Below are 18,932 nucleotides of genomic sequence, written 5' to 3' on the forward strand. Positions count from 1 at the left end.
GGGGAATCCAGCCGAAAGACGCCAAGCACCCGGGGTTCAACTACCCGCCCTGGGCTGCTTCCTGCCAGCTTCTCTCCCATCCTGAGCGCCGTCTCTTTCCTCCAAACCGGGGCTTCTGCTGCGGTTCCCTGCTGACTGGTGACGGCGTCCGGGTGCACATGCGCTTCTCCTCGGGAGCCCCAGCGGCACCTCTGCCCCCGTAGGCCTCAGCCCTGTCTGAGCTGCTCCACCGGCCTTTCTAGCTACCTCCAGCTGGAGCCCGCCCAGCACTCCTGTGGGGGTGCGACCTTCTCTGCTAGGCAGCCAGGCTTCACCTCTGCAGCCCCAGTGCAGGGTCGGGACACCACGTGCCAGGGCTGATCTCCACTCTGAGCACAGAACGTTAGGGTTAGGGTTAGGGTTAGGGTTAGGGTTAGGGTTACAAATTTACTAACTTTGCGGGGAGCTTCCACCGTCAAATGACTTATTCTTAAACACGGAAGAGGGCACTTGAATTCTCCCCGGGGGTACCCCAAGCTCTGTTAGCACAATAGAGCTTGGAAAACAAGAGAAGAGAAAAACAAACTGCAGTCTCTGGTAGCTGACTTCTTAGTCTGAGGCTTGCAGACAGAGGCAGACAGACCCGCTGACCTTCCAGGACACAAGAATCGAATCATCACCTTCAAAAAGTGATTTTCATTACAAAACAAAAGCTCTACTTGATAAAGCATACGTGGCTGCTAGCTGTGACAGAGCAACTAAGGAAAACAAATTCAATCACAGAAACAATCTCGGGGAACAATGTTTAGATGGTGCATGGTGGAGAGGAAGCATAGACTCACACAGAGCAATTCAAACCAGCCGAAAAATAAAGAAAAATAGCCACCTGACGACTAGATTCCATTTCCCCCTTCATTTACTCATGATCGTTTCTTACTTCATTTCGCTTCCATACCCAAAGTGCAAAGGGTAACGTCTGAGCAGGCAATTTTCCATAGAAGGTGGAGAGAGTGTTCCAAGTTCCCATCCACAGTGATTTTTATGAACCCCAGCGAAGTGAGCTGCCCCTGTGTCTGTGCCAGGCATAGCACTCCCCAGAGAGAGAGCCAGAGACCCCAGGGAAAAGACCTGCCCTTGCTGGGAGGTTTAACCCAAATAAGAACAGTTGGAGGGTGTGTTTGTAAGAGGCTCGAGTGTGTGTTAAAACTACGGATGCGTTTCTTCTTATTTGACATTTGTAATTCACTTTGCTCTGCCCTTTCTCACTTGCAAACACGTAAATCCCACAGCTTGTGCTTAATAAAATCACTTTTGTTTACTATCAAGCGTTGTGTAAACAGTTGTGACCTCAGACCACAATAGACTCAATGTCTGTATAGCTCTGGGGGCGGGGGAGGGTCTCTGCTCTGTGCCTCGGCTGGGGGAGACCAGGAGACCTGGCCCAGCAGGACAGTGTAGCGAGAAGCTCTTGAGTGCCAAGAAGCGAGTGTCAGCGGCTTTGCCAGCGCTCTGGGAAACGCCCCCAAGGAGTCTTCTGTGATCGCGCCCGTGACACGGATCCTGCCGGGGGCAGGCAGGAATGGGCAGCGACACCGCCCGGTGCCCCTCGCTGAAACTGTCTCCCTGCTTGAGGACTACGTGGCCTCAGAGGAGCCAGGGAAGCCAGACCCCAAGCCGGGGCATCTGAGAGAGTCAAACGAGCAGCACGGTCGGGGTCCCTCTAACTGGGGCAGGAGGATTCGAACCCGACCCGGCAGAAGTTCCCATTGACCCTGGTGAAGTAGTTTGGGATCTTGGGGGGATGTTCTCCAAGAGCAAAGGAGTGACCCAACCCTCCAAGGCCTGGCAGCAAGGGGCAGACACAAGCCAGGGAGATGGTCAATCTCAGTGCTGGCCCCAGGGGTCCTGGTTTGAGATCAGCAAGGAACTTAGATCTGGTGGCACCCTTCTAGAAGAGCAGCACAAGCCATTAGTCTACCCTCCTGCTAGTGGGCTACGCTGTTATGCTTAAACGAAGCACACGAGATCTTTTATGGGGCAAAGGCAGTATGCCGCATTGATTGAGAATACAACAGTTGCTTATGCTTTTCAAACACACACCTACACACAAAACATCATGCATACACAGTTCTGCCAGATGATATAGTTACCAGTCCAGTGTCTGTGTCCATCTAGTGGCCAGGTAGATTGAACACAGGGGGGAGCAGGGCCTTGTCGGTCGATCGATCCGATACTCCTCTCCAGATAGTGTGGCAGACGAACGCAAAGTTCCATAGCAAAGCGCCCTGCTTTATATATTCCTCCTTCTTGTTAAAATCCATGGATCTCGCTCTGTCCGCTTGTGACCGGAATGTTATCTTTTGATGTGAGTGTTCCCAGAACATCTCTCGAAGGTTCATCCTGTTGTCAGTCGTCCTTTCGGGGGGCTTGCTCCGCTCTAAGGCTCGTCAATCTGCCAATTATCCCATCTTCTCATGAGTAGGGGTACTCATGGATAGTTATGGATGACTCCTCTGCAGTCAGGTTGTCTCATCCTCTGTATCGAGCTTAAGCAATGGAGGGGAAGAAGCACACTTAGTTTTTACTACAGGCCCAGAACACACAAGCAGCCCAGCATGATGGGGGAGTGAAAACGAGGACCTGCAAACCATGAGCTGCTGGAAAGTCAGTCGCCGGGAGCAACGTGGGGTCTGGACTGAAACTGCATCGACCTCCCGGCATCGCCCCGGCTCCCTGCTGCTTGTGGCACTGGAGTTACTCAGGGAGCAGAGGGATCGTGGGATACCCTGTACATGCGCCTAGAAGTTTGGGTCCCCTCATGATGGTGTCGCCCCCTCCGATCAGGCCTGGGAAGGGGAAGGGCGAGGGCTAGGCCATGGAGAGAGATAATGGGGAATAATGTCAGCTGGACTCTTCTGATCTTTCCAAGAGGTTCCCTTCTGCGCCCATTCTAGCAATGGAAGACGGGTCAGGGGCCATCACATCTCCCCTCCCCCTGAGGAACTAACCCTCCTTCCTCAGAAGCCACAAGGATGTGAGAAACGGCACCAGCATGACAGCAAAATGCCATGGGAGCGGATGGGAGGTGGGGACAGCTCAGTGACTTTTCTGTCTCGTTCTGACTCCAGGCTATGGACACGCTCTATGAGATCTTTTTCCTGTGGGGATACCGAGAAGCCATCTTGCAAATGTTTCCCCACTTGCTCCTCCTCTGCGTCAGGCAGGTGCAGCATGTGCTGGACCTGCGCCTGCCAGGGACCTGGACGGCCAGCCAGAAATCCAGCCCTGAGGGATCCAGCCGCCTCAGCCCCTTGAGGTAACGGCAGAAAGGAAGGGGAAGAACAGATTTGATCTGCTGCACCCGCAGGTCACACACGGCCCCTGCGGAGCCCAGGCGCAGTTCTGGGCAGGTCTGTCTGGGGGGAGCGGTGCTGGGCACCCGTGTGCTTGTGAGTCACACTTGCTCCTCTGACCCTGCCTACAGGCCGGCTCCTTCCCAGCACAGGCAGGGACCACGTCGGTACCTCCCCATGCGCCACCTGCAGCACTGGGGCCCGGCCCGGCAGGGGGGCCGTGTCACAGGCAGGAGCTTGAGGGACCATGAAGCTGATTCCGTGTGGACTCCCCTGGGGGGAGCCGGGGAGCCCGAAGGCACCTCAGCTGCTGCAAACGGGCAGAGTTTTGCTCCCTCGCACCAACTAAGGATCTGGCCCATGTGCCCAGTGACCTGGTGCCGGCCCCAGCGAAGAGTCGGGTGTTGGACCATTGGGAGCGAGGGCACCGAGCATCTGCAGAAGCTGCAGTGTCGCCACCTGCCAAAACCTCAGTGAGCCCCGACAGGGTGCTGGGTCCATCCCGGGGGAAACCGGCTACTGCTGACCATGCCTTGTTCCCCAGGCCCTGAGCGGGTTGGGCTGCAGTAGATTTCTGACACCAGGATTTTATTTATTTATTTTTTTTCGTTTAGCACGTCCCTGGAGGCCGTGAAGACCCTGTTTTCAATGCCCAGATACTGGAAGGAATTTGCCAGTATCCAGTTACAGCAGGGCTGGGAAATGATCGCCTCCCGCCATCACTTCTCCCGAGGGGTGGGCTTGATCGCAAGGTAGGAGTCTCAAGTTTCCTCTTCCTGCGGCCTGTCTGGGCAATGGGAGTTGGGCGAGAGATCCTCCTCTGCCCCAGCCGGCCCTCTCAGGGGGGAGGGACTGTCTCTCCCTTTGGTAATCCCGGGGACTTTCCCTTTGCTCTTCCAGAACCATGGTCGAGCACCGGAACCCACAGGTCCCTGTGGTTCTCAGAGAGGCCATCGCCATCGTGCAGAGTCGGGAGGAGGAGGAGGCGCTGAGAGAAATCGCCCTGACTTTCTGCACCGAGGTGAGAGTCCGGAGCGGCCTGGCACACGTGGGCTTGTGCAGAGCAGCTCAGACCCCTCCTGGGCCTATAGGGGCTGGGGCCCATGGCCAGCGGTTCAGCAATCTCACAGCCAGCCAGCTCCTCTGCCCACGCAGATACTAGCGGGACTGGGCAGAGTGGAGGCGGGCAGGGTGAGATTGCTCCTGGCTGCATGCACCTCCCTGGGACATGTGACAAGAGCAGATGTTTCTCCAGCACCCCAAGCCCGGGCCTCTCTCCTCGCCTTCCCCTGGGGTTTCTTTTTCCTCTGCCACAGCGCTCTGCCCAGGACGCTTAGCGGTGCCCAGAGAGTCCTCTGTCCCTGGAGTTCATTAGGCACTTGTGGATTAGTTGCCCTTCTAGGAATGGACCATTTCAAACACCAGCCACTGGCTCCTTCACTCCAGAGATTTTGTGCAGCAGAGAGTGGCCAGTTGGCAAAGATGATGGAGCAGGCACAGAGCAAAGGCAGATTTCTGCTCCTTAGCCTGACGCTGATTTTCTCTTTCCAGTTTCTCCAGAGTCCTTCCATCCTCAGCACTGTCACCAAATCAGACCTCCAGGAACACCTGATGGAATGGACCCGAGACAACAACCCTGCGATACGGAGGCTCTGTCTGCGAGGCCTGGCCAGTGTTCTCTTCTGGCCGGGGAAGGTGAGGGCACATCTCAGGGCTTGCTGGGGTGACTGCTGGCTAGCCAGTGTGGGGAACAGCAGTGCTCTGTGAGGCTGGTTTGGTGCCTCAGAGGGAGGGCCCCAGTCGTGGGCTGGAAGTCGCCCTGTCTCTGAGGAGTTTGCCTTTGACTTGACTCTCAGTGGTGCCCTGGGGAGCCCCGATCTGACACCAGGGGACCGAGGATGCCTGTGGTGCTCCCAGCGCCAAAGATCCTGGGGTGCGTTACTGAGCAAACCAGGCACGAGGGGTGTCCCTGCTCCCAGGCAGAGCATGGTCAGTGTAGGTGGTGGGGAGGCAGGGGCGGGTGAGACTGCTGCGGGGCCCAGGGCAGCACTGCGGGGCCCCGGGCAGCGAAATTTCACGGGGCCCCTCCTTTGACTCGGTGCATGCGCGGGGCCTCGGGAAGCGCGGGGCCCGGGACAGCCGCCCTGCTCGCCCTGCCCTAAATCCGCTGCTGTGGGGCGGGGAAGGAGACTCAGGTCGTCGCTCAGGGCAGTGGGGGGAGGGGAGTCGGGCAACAAAGCCCAAACTTGGCAACGGCAGAGGAGTCGGGGGCGGGGTCAGAGCTCGGTGGGCGGGGCCTGGAGCGGCTCTCGGCAGGCGACAGGGCAGGCTCTGCTCAAGGGCCAGGGGTGCAAAGCACCTGGCGGAGCGGCAGGAGAAAGACTTTCTCCCCTGCTGGGGGCTGGGCCGTCCCTGGGGACCGGCCGATGGGGAGGGAGGGTCCAGCCCCTGCCCCAGGCTGCGTCCCAGGACAGTGGGGAGCTGCCTTCTGCATTCCCACAGGGGCAGTTGTTACGGGCCCAGCTGCCCGGGACCATCGCCATGTTCTGCGCCACGGACGCAAGGACCGTCCTGGAGGCCATGACGGAGGCGGCAGACGTCATCTACCTGCTCGCCGGGGAGGGGCTTGGCTCCATCTCCCAGGACATGGCAGCCAGCCTGCGCCCGCTCATTGACCACGTAAGGCTGGGAACCCCGGAGAAGCACATTCCCCCTCCCTCCTCTCCCTGCCACCCTGCTATGTCCCTGCCCAGCCCCTTCCCCCCTCAGGCCGGCCACGTTTTTGCTAATTCGAACTAGCATGTCCACATTAAGTGGACCCTGAACCGCGGTTAAGGCTGGCTGGAAGCACTGCCGGCAGGGCATCAGATGAGGACTTAGAGCATGGAGCTGCTGTCACAGGCTAGCCAAGGGCTGTGCTTAAAGCGACCCGACCCCCACCCCAGACAGACAGTTCTCAGGGGTGCCCCGCTTGCGAAGCAGTCCTGGCTTGGAGTGCCCTGAGTGCCCACACTGGGCACATCACAGCACTCGGCCATCAGACCGGCTACACTTGCCGCAGGCTGCCATCTGGGGAGGGGGGCAATTGGGGGGCTGCAGGAGAGCTTCCACCCCCAGAAGCCTGCAGAGCCAGCCCAGTCCTCCCCATCGGGGGCTCGTACCCCATTCCTCCCTCACCTCCTTCCACTTACCCTTCCCTAGCCCCCCTTCCTGATGTACAAAATAAAGAAAACGTGTGGTCAAAAATAGAATCTCTCTTTATTGAACAAAACTGGGGGAGACTGGGAAAAGGAGGTGGGAGAGGGAAAGAGAGAGGGTGGGAGAGGGGAGGGCAACTAAAATGATGAGGGGTTTGGAACAGGTCCCATATGAAGAGAGGCTAAAGAGACTGGGACTTCTCAGCTTAGAAAAGAGGAGACTGAGGGGGGATATGATAGAGGTCTATAAAAGCATGAGTGGTGTAGAGAGGGTGCATAAAGAAAAGTTCTTCATTAGTTCCCATAAAGAAGGACTAGAGGACACCAAAGGAAAGGAATGGGTAGCAGGCTTCAAACTAGTAACAGAAAGCTGTTCTTCACAAAGCAAAGAGTCAGCCTGTGGAACTCCCTGCTGCAGGAGGCTGTGAAGGCTAGAACTAGAACAGAGTTTAAAGAGAAGTGAGATATAGTGATGGAGGTTGGGTCCATGGAGTGGTGGTATTAGCCAGGGGGTAGGAGTGGTGTCCCTGCCCAAAGTTTGTGGAAGGCTGGAGAGGGATGGCACGAGACAAATGGCTTGGTCACTGTCTTCGGTCCACCCCCTCTGGGGTACCTAGTGTTGGCCACTGTTGGCAGACAGGCTACTGGGCTAGATGGACCTTTGGTCTGACCCAGTACGGCCATTGTAAGCTCAGGGCTCAGGGTCGGGAGTCTCAGTGGACCACCTTGATTTTCATGCACACCTGCTCCTGGGTGGCCAGGCTGGCAGCTCTCCTGACCTAGACGGCCACTTTCCTGTGCCTCGTGAGGAGATCGTGGACAAGGTCCACGATGTCTGCACTAGCTCAGGCGGGTGCCCGCCTCTTGCGGTCCAGGGCAAGCTCCCGGGAGCCGCCAGCCTGGTCCCAGGAAGAGGGGGAAGGCTGGGGGGCATTGGGTGGGTGGCTCGATCCGTGCCAGGTGCAGGGTCTGCTGGCTGGGTGCTGGCAGGCTTGCACCTGGCACGGGCACCGTAGCCAGCCCGTGCCCCTTTAAGGGGTCCGGGGCCGGGATGGGGGCAATAGAGTTTCCCTGGCGTTGGCCAGAGTGGCCACCAGGGAAACCTGGGGAGGGCTAGCCTCCCACTAGTTTGAATTAAGGGTCTACACAGCCCTTAATTCGAACTAGTAAGTTCGAACTAGGCTTAATCCTCGTGGAATGAGGATTACCTAGTTCGAACTAAGCGCTCCGCTAGTTCGAATTAAATTCGAACTAACGGAGCGCTAGTGTAGCGCCTATGAAAGTTAATTCGAACTAACGTTAGTTCGAACTAACTTTGTAGTGTAGACATACCCATAGATAGTTGGGTTTGTGATGACCGGGAGACCCGTATGGTCACTTGCCTGCCTGGTGCGAAGGTTGCAGATCTCTCGAGGCATCTACATAGACTTATGTGTAGTGCTGGGGAGGAGCCGGTGGTTGTGGTACATGTAGGTACCAATGACATAGGAAAGGGTAGGATAGATGTCCTGGATGCCAAATTTAGGCTGCTAGGAAAGAGACTGAAATCCAGGACCTCTATGGTGGGATTCTCGGAAATGCTTCCAGTTCCACGCGCAGGGCCAGGTAGGCAGGCAGAGCTTCAGAGTCTCAATGCGTGGATGAGACGATGGTGTAGGGAAGAGGGGTTTGGATTTATTAGGAACTGGGGACACTTTTGGGAGAGGGGGAGCCTATACAGGAAGGATGGGCTCCACCTAAACCAGGGTGGAACCAGATTGCTGGCACTAAACCTTAAAAAGGCCGTAGAGCACTTTTTAAACTAAGAGATGGGGGAAAGCCAATTGGTGCGGAGATGCACGTAAATCGGATGGAGACTTCTCTTAGAGGAGAATCCATCGATAGAGATTCTTTAAGCTATAGTCAGAAAGAGAGGAGGGGAGACGACAAACCATAGGCCAGAGCAGACAAACAACCGCATACAAAGGAATCCAATGCATCAGGGAAGGGCAGACAAATAAGCAGTGGCAAATTTTTAAAGTGCTTCTACACAAATGCTAGGAGTCTGACTAATAAGATGGGTGAACTAGAGTACCTCGTATTAAAGGAGGAGATTGACATAATAGGCATCACTGAAACCTGGTGGAATGAGGAAAATCTGTGGGACACAATCATACCGAGATATAAAATATATCGAAAGGATAGAGCAGGCCGGGTGGGTGGTGGAGTGGCACTGTATGTGAAAGATAATGTAGAATCAAATGAAATACAAATATTAAGTGAATCAACATGTTCCACAGAATCGCTATGGATAGTAATTCCATGCTCCAATAATAAGAAATTAGCAGTTGGGATATATTACCGACCACCTGACCAGGACAGCGATATTGACATTGAAATGCTGAGGGAGATTAGCGAGGCTACCAAAATAAAGAACTCTATAATAATGGGGGATTTTAATTATCCCCATGTTGACTGGATACATGTTACCTTAGGAAGAGAAGCAGAGAGAAAATTTCTCAATGGCTTAAATGACTGCTTCTTGGAGCAGCTGGTGCAGGAACCCACCAGGGGAGAGGCAATACTCGATTTAGATCTGAGTAGAGTGCAGGATCAGGTCCAGGAGATAACTGTTACAGGACCGACTGGGAATAATGACCATAATTTAATAACATTTAACATGCCTGTGGTGGGAAGAACACCCCAGCAGTCCAACACCCTGGCACTTAATTTCAAAAAGGGGAATTACACAAAAATGAGGAGGTTAGTTAAACAGAAATTAAAAGGCACAATGACTAGAGCCAAATCCCTGCAAGCTGCATGGAAACTTTTTAAAGACACTATAATAGAGGCCCAACTTAAATGTATACCCCAAATTAAAAAACATAGCAAGAGACTGGTAAGTCTAACTTCAGTACCGGGCAAATTAGTCGAAACAATAGTAAAGAATAAATTTGTGAGGCATGTAGAAGAACATAATTTGTTGGACAAAAGTCAACATGGGTTCTGTAAAGGGAAATCATGTATTACTAATCTATTAGGGTACGTTTAAACTTCATGCCTCTGTCGACGGAGGCATGTAGATTAGTTTATTCGAAAAAGGGAAATGAAGCCTCGATTAAAATAATCGCGGCTTCGTTTAAATTTAAATGGCTGCCGCGCTGAGCCGACAAACAGCTGATCAGCAGTTTGTCGGCAGATCGGGGCAGTCTGGACGCGCCGCGGTCGACAAGGAAGCCTTTGTCGATCAGCGCAGGTAAACCTGGTTTCACGAGGCATACCTGCGCCGATCGACAAAGGCTTCCTTGTCGACCGCGGCACATCCAGACTGCCCCGATCTGCCGACAAACAGCTGATCAGCAGAGCGGGGCAGCCATTTAAATTTAAATGAAGCCGCGATTATTTTAATCGCGGCTTCATTTCCCTATGCCGATCTGTCTAATCTACATGCCTCCGTCGACGGCCATCCCTAGAGAGGGATGGCAAGAGACAAATTGCTTGATCATTGCCTTCGGTCCAGTCTCTTTGGGGCACCTGGTGCTGGTCACTATCGGCAGACAGGCCACTGGGCTAGATGGACCTTTGGTCTGACCCAGTACAGCCATTCTTATGTTCTTACGGCAAACAACCTTTTCACACTCTTTCCCCCAGGTTATCTGGGTAGACACCATCACAAGGCAAACATGGATCCCGTTCAGCAGTAAAGAGCGATGGTCATCACTGCAAACAATTCACAACTTATGTCCAGGGCCTAGCCAGGAGCCGCTAGAGCAAGAAGAACGTGCGGAGGCCATGAACACAGAGGTGAGTGAAACACCTGAGTGGAGATGCTAGCGGCAATCGATTCTTCTGACAGAGAGAAATGCCAGTTCTGGACCCAGGCGACAAGCAGAGACTGGCAGGACTGCAGCTATGGGACAACGACCAGTGGCTGCAAAACTTGTGCATGCATAAGGCGACTTTCATGGAGGTTTCCTTCCCTGAGGTGCAGCAGTGCCAGAATGAGACTGGCTTTGAGAGTTGAGAAGCGAGTGGTAATAGCCATGTGGAAGTTAGCAAGGCCAGGCAGCTACCGGTCAGCTGGAAATTAATTCAGAGCGGGGGAATAAGACGGTGGGAGGCTGCTGTGATTCAAGCAGCCAGTGATCCAAGTAGCAACGAAGGACAGTAACTCTGGGAAACATGCAGGCCATAGTGGATGGCTTTGCTGCAATGCAGTTCCCTAATGGTGGTGGGGTGGCAGATGAAACATACATTCCTATCTTGATTCCTGGCCACTATCCCAAAGAGCTCATAACTGGGAAGTGGTAGTTCTTGCTGGTGCCATGGGCTTTGGTGGATCACAAAGGCCGTTTCACTGGCATCAATATGGGATGGTCAGGAAAGCAGCATGACATGCGCATCTATAGGAACTTTGGTTTAGTCAGAAAGGTACAAGGTGGAATTTTCTTCCCACCTGGAAATCTTGCATCGGAGGCATTGAAATGCCAATTGTGATTCTTAGAAGCCCAGCCTCCCCTTCTTGCTGTGGCCCCTGAAGCAGTACGCAGGCAGCCTGGACATCAGTAGGAAGCAGCTCAGCTATAGGCCGAGCAAATGCAGAATGGTGGTAGAAAGAGCTTTTGGACGTTTAAAGGGAAGGTTTTGCCGTCTATTGACTGGGTTAGACCTCAGTATAAGCAGCATTCCCATTGTTGTAGCAGCCTCCCGTGAGCTCCCTAAAATTTTATGTCAGGGTAGGAGCATATTAAATGTGCTGACCTGTATATTTTACACAGCCCTGTCTCCGATCTGCCATGCACCACAAGCAATAACCATACTGTTGCTGAGAAATCCGGCCCCTCCCATGCCTGTACAGGCATGTCAGCCGCTCTGTTTGCTGCCTCAAGATCTGCTCCTGGGTCTTGGTTTCACGTTCCATGCACGTTATCCTCTCCTCATGCTCCACGCATCTTCTGCAGCATCGTTCTCCTCTGCCCATTTAACCGCAACCTGCCCATGCGGGTGGGTTGCATTTGCTCATGGAATGTCATTCCGTTATGTTTTCGCCTTCAGATCTGTTCTAGCTGAACAGTTGGATGAGCCAGGGGAGTGGGCCTCAAGCTTACTGTTGCATCCTCTCCAAGAAAACAAGGGAAGGGCAGACGCTAGAGAAGACACATTGCAGAATGCAGAAGCTAATCTCTGAGCATAAAAGAACATTTGTCCGACACAACAGGCGTGTGTTAGTTACAAGGCAAAAGGCATCCTTTAAGCAGGCTCCATGCAGCAGATACAGCACAGAGGTCTTAAGGGAGCTGCTGGACTTGATTTGGTGGTAGGCATGGTAGGGAACAGTTTGGGGCTCGCTCTACTAACTCTGCTTTGAAAACACGGTGGTTGAAGCTCCCATAGCTAGGCAAGGGCCTATGTGTGCAAAGGGGCCCAGAGTGGCATGGAGACAGGGAGGGAGTCTCGTGGCCACCACATGTTCAGGCGCAGGAAAGAGTCTGTTCCCCAGAGCTGAGCCCTGTGAAAGCCCCAAAGCTCGGCTCTCTCACCAACAGGTGGAAGATATCACCTCCCCCACCGAGTCTGTCTAGGGAGACCGAGAATTGTCTTGCAGCTTGGGTGGGAAAACGCCCCCTACAAACATAGTCACCGCTCCAAAATAAACCCACTAACTCATTTCTGTTGTACAGGAAAAAACTCCAGGCCCATGTGGCGACTCTGAGGGAAAGGAGAGCGAAGCTGCTGGGGTTAAAGTAGACCAGTGAGCAGAGAAGCCAGCAGTACCTGGTAGGTGTCTGTTGTTTTTCCCTGGCTGGGAGACGTAGTTGAGACTTAGGATTGTTTATTGTTAGATTTCTCTGTGGCCTTGGTGAAGGTGGGTTTATGTGAGTTTCTCCGTTCTCATGGGATAGTGTGTGCGTGTTGCAAATATTCTCTCCCTTGAAAAAATGGAAGCTGCATTTGAATGAATGAATGAATTTCTATTCACTGTGACGTTCATAAACAACTTCTCCCAAAACACAAGGGTTGTTTCCCAGGAGACTAGGACACAGGCCCTTATGGGATATTGGGAGCAAAGGGTAAAAAAGTCCCCCCCTTGTGATGAAAACATACAGTCAAGTATCCGGCTGTGAAGGATTCAAGGTTTTGAACCCCAGTCAGGGGAGCTGACACCCTTGACAACCCCCTAAGCAAGGTGTTCATGTGTGTGTGTGTGGGGGGGGGGGGAGGCAGCGCCATGTTCCTGGAGGGGGACAGTCCCATATTTAAAAGCTGTTCCCAGTGTTCTGACTTTGTCCCATATTCCCCCGGAGCGGCCAGCACTCAGCAGGGTTTTGGGGGTTTGTAGGGTAAACTGAGGCAGCCCTAAATGTGCTAGTAGGCCTCTAAACAGAATAACTCCATTCTAGGATTAAGGCCTAGGAACACCACAGTCAGGATAAGAACTGCAGACAGTAAAAGACCCTGGGCACCATAGCAACCACGTTCTAAAACACTCGAAAAGGGTCTCAGTTGGTAATGTAACACTTTTTGCTTAAGATAACATTCATAAAATTTGCTTAAACTGTCTTGCTTCACTCCTAGATAATAAGCCTGAGAACCAAGTGCTGCACCAACTCAAGGCCATACCCGCCTGCTATAGCAACATCATCATCTATGCAGACTAAAATGTTATTACTGTTTTGCTGACATGTTTTGGCATTTGAACAATAACCACCTGTATATTAATTAACGAGCTGTTACTTTGCAATGGGCGGAGATATTATGTAATCTTTAGTAGTTCTATTGGTTTATGTGCTCATTTCGTCTTGCTGCTAGACCTATCAAATCATTTTTCCTCCGTCCACCTGCTGACTATATAATCTATTGTATTGTGTTAATTAACCAGTGTTCACCAGGGTAACCCCTGCGTGTCACTCCATCAGCTGATGTATAATAAATCCTCTGCTTGTTTTCACCTGCATCCAGAGTGTCCTGGCTTATTTCCAACAGGGTTGGAAACCTGCAGCTTGCGGGACACCAGCAGCACACGAGCCAATTTTCTGTGGCCCCTTCCCACCGCAGAGCAGGGAGCTTGTGCTGCAGCTTCCGGCTGGGAAGGGGAAGGGGTGGGAAAGGTGCATGCGAGTCCCTGGGGCTGCCCCTGCCCAGCCTGGGGATGCAATTCCTGGGAGCCAAGGGAAAGCCCCAGCGTGTGCCTCCTCTGTGCATGACTCCCCCCTCTCCCCAGAGGAGGGAAAGCCCTGGTACACGCCTCCTCTGGAGACCCCCCCCCCCCACCACACCATGCCACTCCAGTTCTCAGCACACCACAGACCTGGGGGAGAGGAGCAGCCACTGCACTTCCAGAACCCCCAGAAGTGGCGCGTGGCTGGACTCCCATCCACCTCACGGGATGCCGCCACTATCTCCATTGTCACTGGAGGTGGGCAGTGGGACTCCTTGGGGTGGGGGAAATCAGAGGGGGGCCTCCCAAACAGCTCATGAACGACTGTTCGCACCCTCGCAATTTGACCAGTTGGTCACGATTGACGGGTTGGTGACCATCGCCATAGCGACTGGGGGTCAGGCTGGGCTGGGAGTTTGCACAGGAAGCTGGAGGCTGCAGCCCTGTGGGTGTTCAGATTGGGGTGGGGGTGTCAGAGCATCCAGCATCAGGGGCTCTCTCCTGCTAAAGGGCTCTGCTCAGCCAGGACAGGGCTCCCAGCCAGCCACAGGCAACTCCCCTTCCACTGCCCTGATGCCAGGGTGAGGGGCACAGCCTGTCTGAAAGGGAAGTGTCGGGCCCTGTCACTTGTGGTCTGGGTCCCTCGCCCACAATCCCCATGAGGCAGGGGAGGAGCCAGGGTGCACAGTCCTGAAATGCAGAGTTTGTGTCCTCGTCTCCCTGTGGCACCCATGGGTGTTTGTTAGCTGGGCCTTAGCCCCGCCCCTTCACCATAAGGCCACGCCCCCTGCTCCTTCTCATCCCCCCTGGGGCCCAGTCCCTCCAACTGCCCTGACTGGCCTGCCCTGGGCTGGGGACACAGGCTAGGGACTGCTCTTGGGTGCTCCAGCCTCTGCCCAGAGCGGGTGGATGGTCCTGGACAGCCCTTGTCCAGCCTGGCTCTGACGTCCATCCCGGGGGGAGTGGGGGGTTCTTTGTGCTTTTCATTTTCACTTTTTCTTCCTGGTTTTAAATGCCTTTTGGGGCGGGGCAGGATCCCTCTTTGTTTTACTTTGGGGGAGACTTTCCAGTTTCCCGGAGTACGATTTCCCTCGTGGGTTTGTTTTTTTCTTCCCTTCCCATCCCACTTCTTTTTTTCCCCATTTCTGCTTCCTGGCCAATCAGTTTCAAAAAGAAAAGAATTTGCAAGGAGAACAGGGGGAGAAATTGTGATTTAAAAGAAAACAAGCCAGATGCTGTGTCTCCGAGGCAGCACTCAAGGCAGCAGGCGTGGGACAGAGCATCTCTAGGCCCAGAGACCGGGGCATGGGTCTGTTCCCAGGCACTTACCCACACGGCTCAGCACGATCACAGCCAAGGCCAGAGAGACGCACCCGGTGCCCAGCGCCACTAGGCAGTGTCGGTACCTGAGGGGAGCAGGCGGGGGAGCTGGAACAGAGGGGTTCAGAGCACAGGGTCAGCAGCTGTCGCAGCGGGATCAGAGCTATGTCACCACTAGTACTGGAGGCAGATCCACAGCTGGTGCCAACCCACCCCACAGAGCTCACAAGCAGCAGGTCAGTGGCACAGAGACTGGTTTTCTGCACTTAAAGGCTCCTCGCCCAATCGCAGGCGGTGTCAGTCAGCTGCAGCCCGACTGCCAACCCTGGGACCAGATCCAGCTGCTGGGAGTTACCTGAAGTGCTGCACTGATGTGAGAGAATTTATCCTGATTCACACCCCTTGGAAATCCATCCCTGTCAGAGTGCAGGGCACGAGCAAAGTCCGTTCTCATAACAGTGGTGGCCGCACACACCAGCTGGGATCAGGACCCTGTGGTGCCGGGCGCTGCACAGACGCAGCGAGAGACAGTCCCTGCCCCAGCTGGGACACAGAGCCCAAGGTTGGCAGGGGAGGGCCTTGCAGCCAGTACCTTGGTTCTCAGCTGCAGACGAGCTACCCCGCTGGGGGCAGGGGTCCAACCCCATGCCCCTGTCCTTGTGCTGCATCGTCCCCAAGCAGAGCGACAGTCGAGCTGTCTAGGACAGAGGGGGTGGGACAGGGCGGTGATCCTGCTACAGCGGAAGCATCTGCCCTCATACTGCAAAGCACTTGGCTGTCGCACAGAGACAATCAGATACCCAGGTAGGTGGGTGCACATGGGGATGGAGGGATAATTAGATCCTGTCACACACTGGAGCTGGCTAAAAGGAAGTGGGATTCCAACCTCCCTTCCTCCCTTTCACTTGGCTGGGACGGGAGGGGGGGGGGGGGATGGGATGCAGGAGGGGATGCAGGGTGCTGGCTCCTGGAGGCAGTTCAGGGCTAGGACAGGTGCTTGGGGTACAGGAGGGGGTTCAGGATACAGGAGGGCAAACTGCTGGTTCAGAGAGGGGATTCAGGGCAGGGGTTCAGGGCGCTGACAAAGTTTTGATCAGAGTAACGAACATTTCAATGTTTGCCCAATTTGGGGCAAAACCAAATGTTGAAATATTGGAATTACCAGTTGATTTGTTTTCTATCAAAGACACACAGCAGTGAGAGAGAGAGGGAGGTGCACCAAGGGAGACCTAGTGAGAGACTCTGTGAAAGAGAGTTTTGTCCTTGAGGCTACGTCTTCACTGCATTCTTATTTTGGAATAAGCTATTCCGGAGGAGATATTCCAAAATATCTTATTTCAAAATAGCGTGTCTACACTACAGGGAAGCCTCACAATTAGTCCAAGGCAGGCTTCTCTAATATGGATGCACTGTCTCGATTTAGACCCCCCCAGGAGGCACTGGGGAATAATTACTTTGAATGGCCCTGGGGAGGAGTTATTTTGAATTAGCAGCAGTGGAGCATCCACACTACCGCTATTCCGAAATAGCTATTTTGGAATCAACGTTATTCTTTATGGAATGAAGTTTACAGACATCAGAATAAGCTGTCTGTTATGTCAAATGTATTTTGATAACGGAATTGCTATGTAGATGCTATATAGGAAGCCTAATCCGAACTACCTAGTCCGTGCCGCATGTAGCCGCGGGCACGGAGTCCGAACTAGCCGGCATTTAAAAATAGCGGCGCCTGGCAAGATGCAAATGAAGCCCGGGAAATTCAAATCCCGGGCTTCATTTGCAACTTCGGTTGCCTACATTAACCACCCTAGTTCGAACTAGGGTGGTAGTGTAGACATACCCTCTGTACCTGGGAGCAAGTCACAGAATTACACTGAGCCTTAGTTTCCCAAATGTAAAATGGAGTTCATGCCTCCTTTCTCTGTACTGTTTGTAACTTTTTTGGGGCAGGGCTTGTCTCTCTATGGCTGTGTCTACATTGGCACCCTTTTCCAGAAAAGGGATGCTAATGAGACCAGTCGGAATTGCAAATGCCCCGGGGATTTAAATTTCCCCCCCGGCATTTGCATGAACATGGCTGCCGCTTTTTTCCGGCTCGGGGCTTTGCCGGAGAAAAGCGCCAGTCTAGACAGGTATTTTCGGAAAATAAACCCTTTTCCGGAAGATCCCTTATTCCTACTTAAAATCAGGAATAAGGGATCTTCCGGAAAAGGATTTATTTTCCGAAAGATACCTGTCTAGACTGCACTATGCAAATTCCATATCTGATTTTGATTGAATTTCAAAATAGGCTGTTTCGAAATTTGGTGCATCGACACAGCACCAGATTTCAAAATAACACGCTATTTTGAGACATCTCTTAACCCTCATGGAATGAGTGTGACTGGGATGCCGAAATAGCACGCCTGTTGTCTGAAAAATATTTTGAAATAATGGGCAGCTTGTTATGATGTGTGGTAGCTATTTCAGGATACCTCCAGTGTCCCAAAATAGCTGTACAGTGTAGACCTACTCTTATTCCTCGTGAAATGACGGTCACAGGAGTCGGAGTTGTAAGCAGTCCTCTGGCTGCATGTTATTTCAGCATTATCATATATATAGTAGCCCAGTGTCTGAGAGTCTATAACGCTGTAGCGTTACAAACTCGCCTCTGGGGGGTGTTCCAGACTGGTTATAGTAGCTGTAGCGTTACAGACTCACCTCTGGGGGGTGTTCCAGACTGGTTATAGTAGCTGTAGCGTTACAGACTCGCCTCTGGGGGGTGTTCCAGACTGGTTATAGTAGCTGTAGCGTTACAGACTTGCCTCTGGGGGGTGTTCCAGACTGGTTATAGTAGCTGTAGCATTACAGACTCACCTCTGGGGGGTGTTCCAGACTGGTTATAGTAGCTGTAGCGTTACAGACTCACCTCTGGGGGGTTTCCAGACTGGTTATAGTAGCTGTAGCGTTACAGACTCGCCTCTGGGGGGTGTTCCAGACTGGTTATAGTAGCTGTAGCGTTACAGACTCGCCTCTGGGGGGTGTTCCAGACTGGTTATAGTAGCTGTAGCATTACAGACTTGCCTCTGGGGGGTGTTCCAGACTGGTTATAGTAGCTGTAGCATTACAGACTCACCTCTGGGGGGTGTTCCAGACTGGTTATAGTAGCTGTAGCATTACAGACTCACCTCTGGGGGTGTTCCAGACTGGTTATAGTAGCTGTAGCGTTACAGACTCGCCTCTGGGGGGTGTTCTTGCCTCCCACCATGGTGCTCGGCTGAGTTCTGTGCCGCTCAGCTGGGCTGCGGTGGGGGAGCAAGCAGTGCAAGCGCGGCGGCCCAGATGAGCGGTACAGTAGGCAGCCGAGCGCCACAGCGGGAGGGGAAGGAGGGCGGGGCGGTGATGTACACGGCCCCACCCCCTGGCTGTGTACGTCACTGGGGTAGGGTGTAAAAAAACCCAGACACCCTTGATCGGGGGCGGGAGGGGGGAGGGACTGGCTGGGAGAGGAGCGGGCTGGCTGAGGGGGAAGCAGATATTGGGGGAAGGGCAGAGGCAGCAGTAGCTGGCCAGGGGAGAATGGAGCTTGGGTGGCTGGTGGGAAGCAAAGCTGGTGGGGGCTGGGGGGTGGGAGTCAGGGGCAGTGAGGCTGGCCATGGGAAATCAGGAGGAGGAACTGGCTGGTGGGAGAGGGAATTGGTTTGCGGGGAGCCGGACTCACCCAGGCGCATGCAGATCCCAGCGTGCTGTCCGCCACACTCATGCATCCCCTACAGAGACAGAGGAGAGCGGAGAGAGAGTGAGAGGCAGGAGGGGGAGAAGAGAAAGAGAGAGACAGAGAGAGGCAGAAGGTGGAGGAGAGCTGGGGGTGGGGGAGGCAGTAGGATGAGGAGAGAGAGAGAGACAGAGCGAGAGACCGGAGGCTCAGAAGAGAAGACCGACATGAAGGAGAGACCTGAAAATCCC

The sequence above is a fragment of the Pelodiscus sinensis genome, unplaced genomic scaffold (assembly GCF_049634645.1).
Source record: "Pelodiscus sinensis isolate JC-2024 unplaced genomic scaffold, ASM4963464v1 ctg37, whole genome shotgun sequence".
NCBI classification, from domain to species: Eukaryota; Metazoa; Chordata; order Testudines; family Trionychidae; genus Pelodiscus; species Pelodiscus sinensis.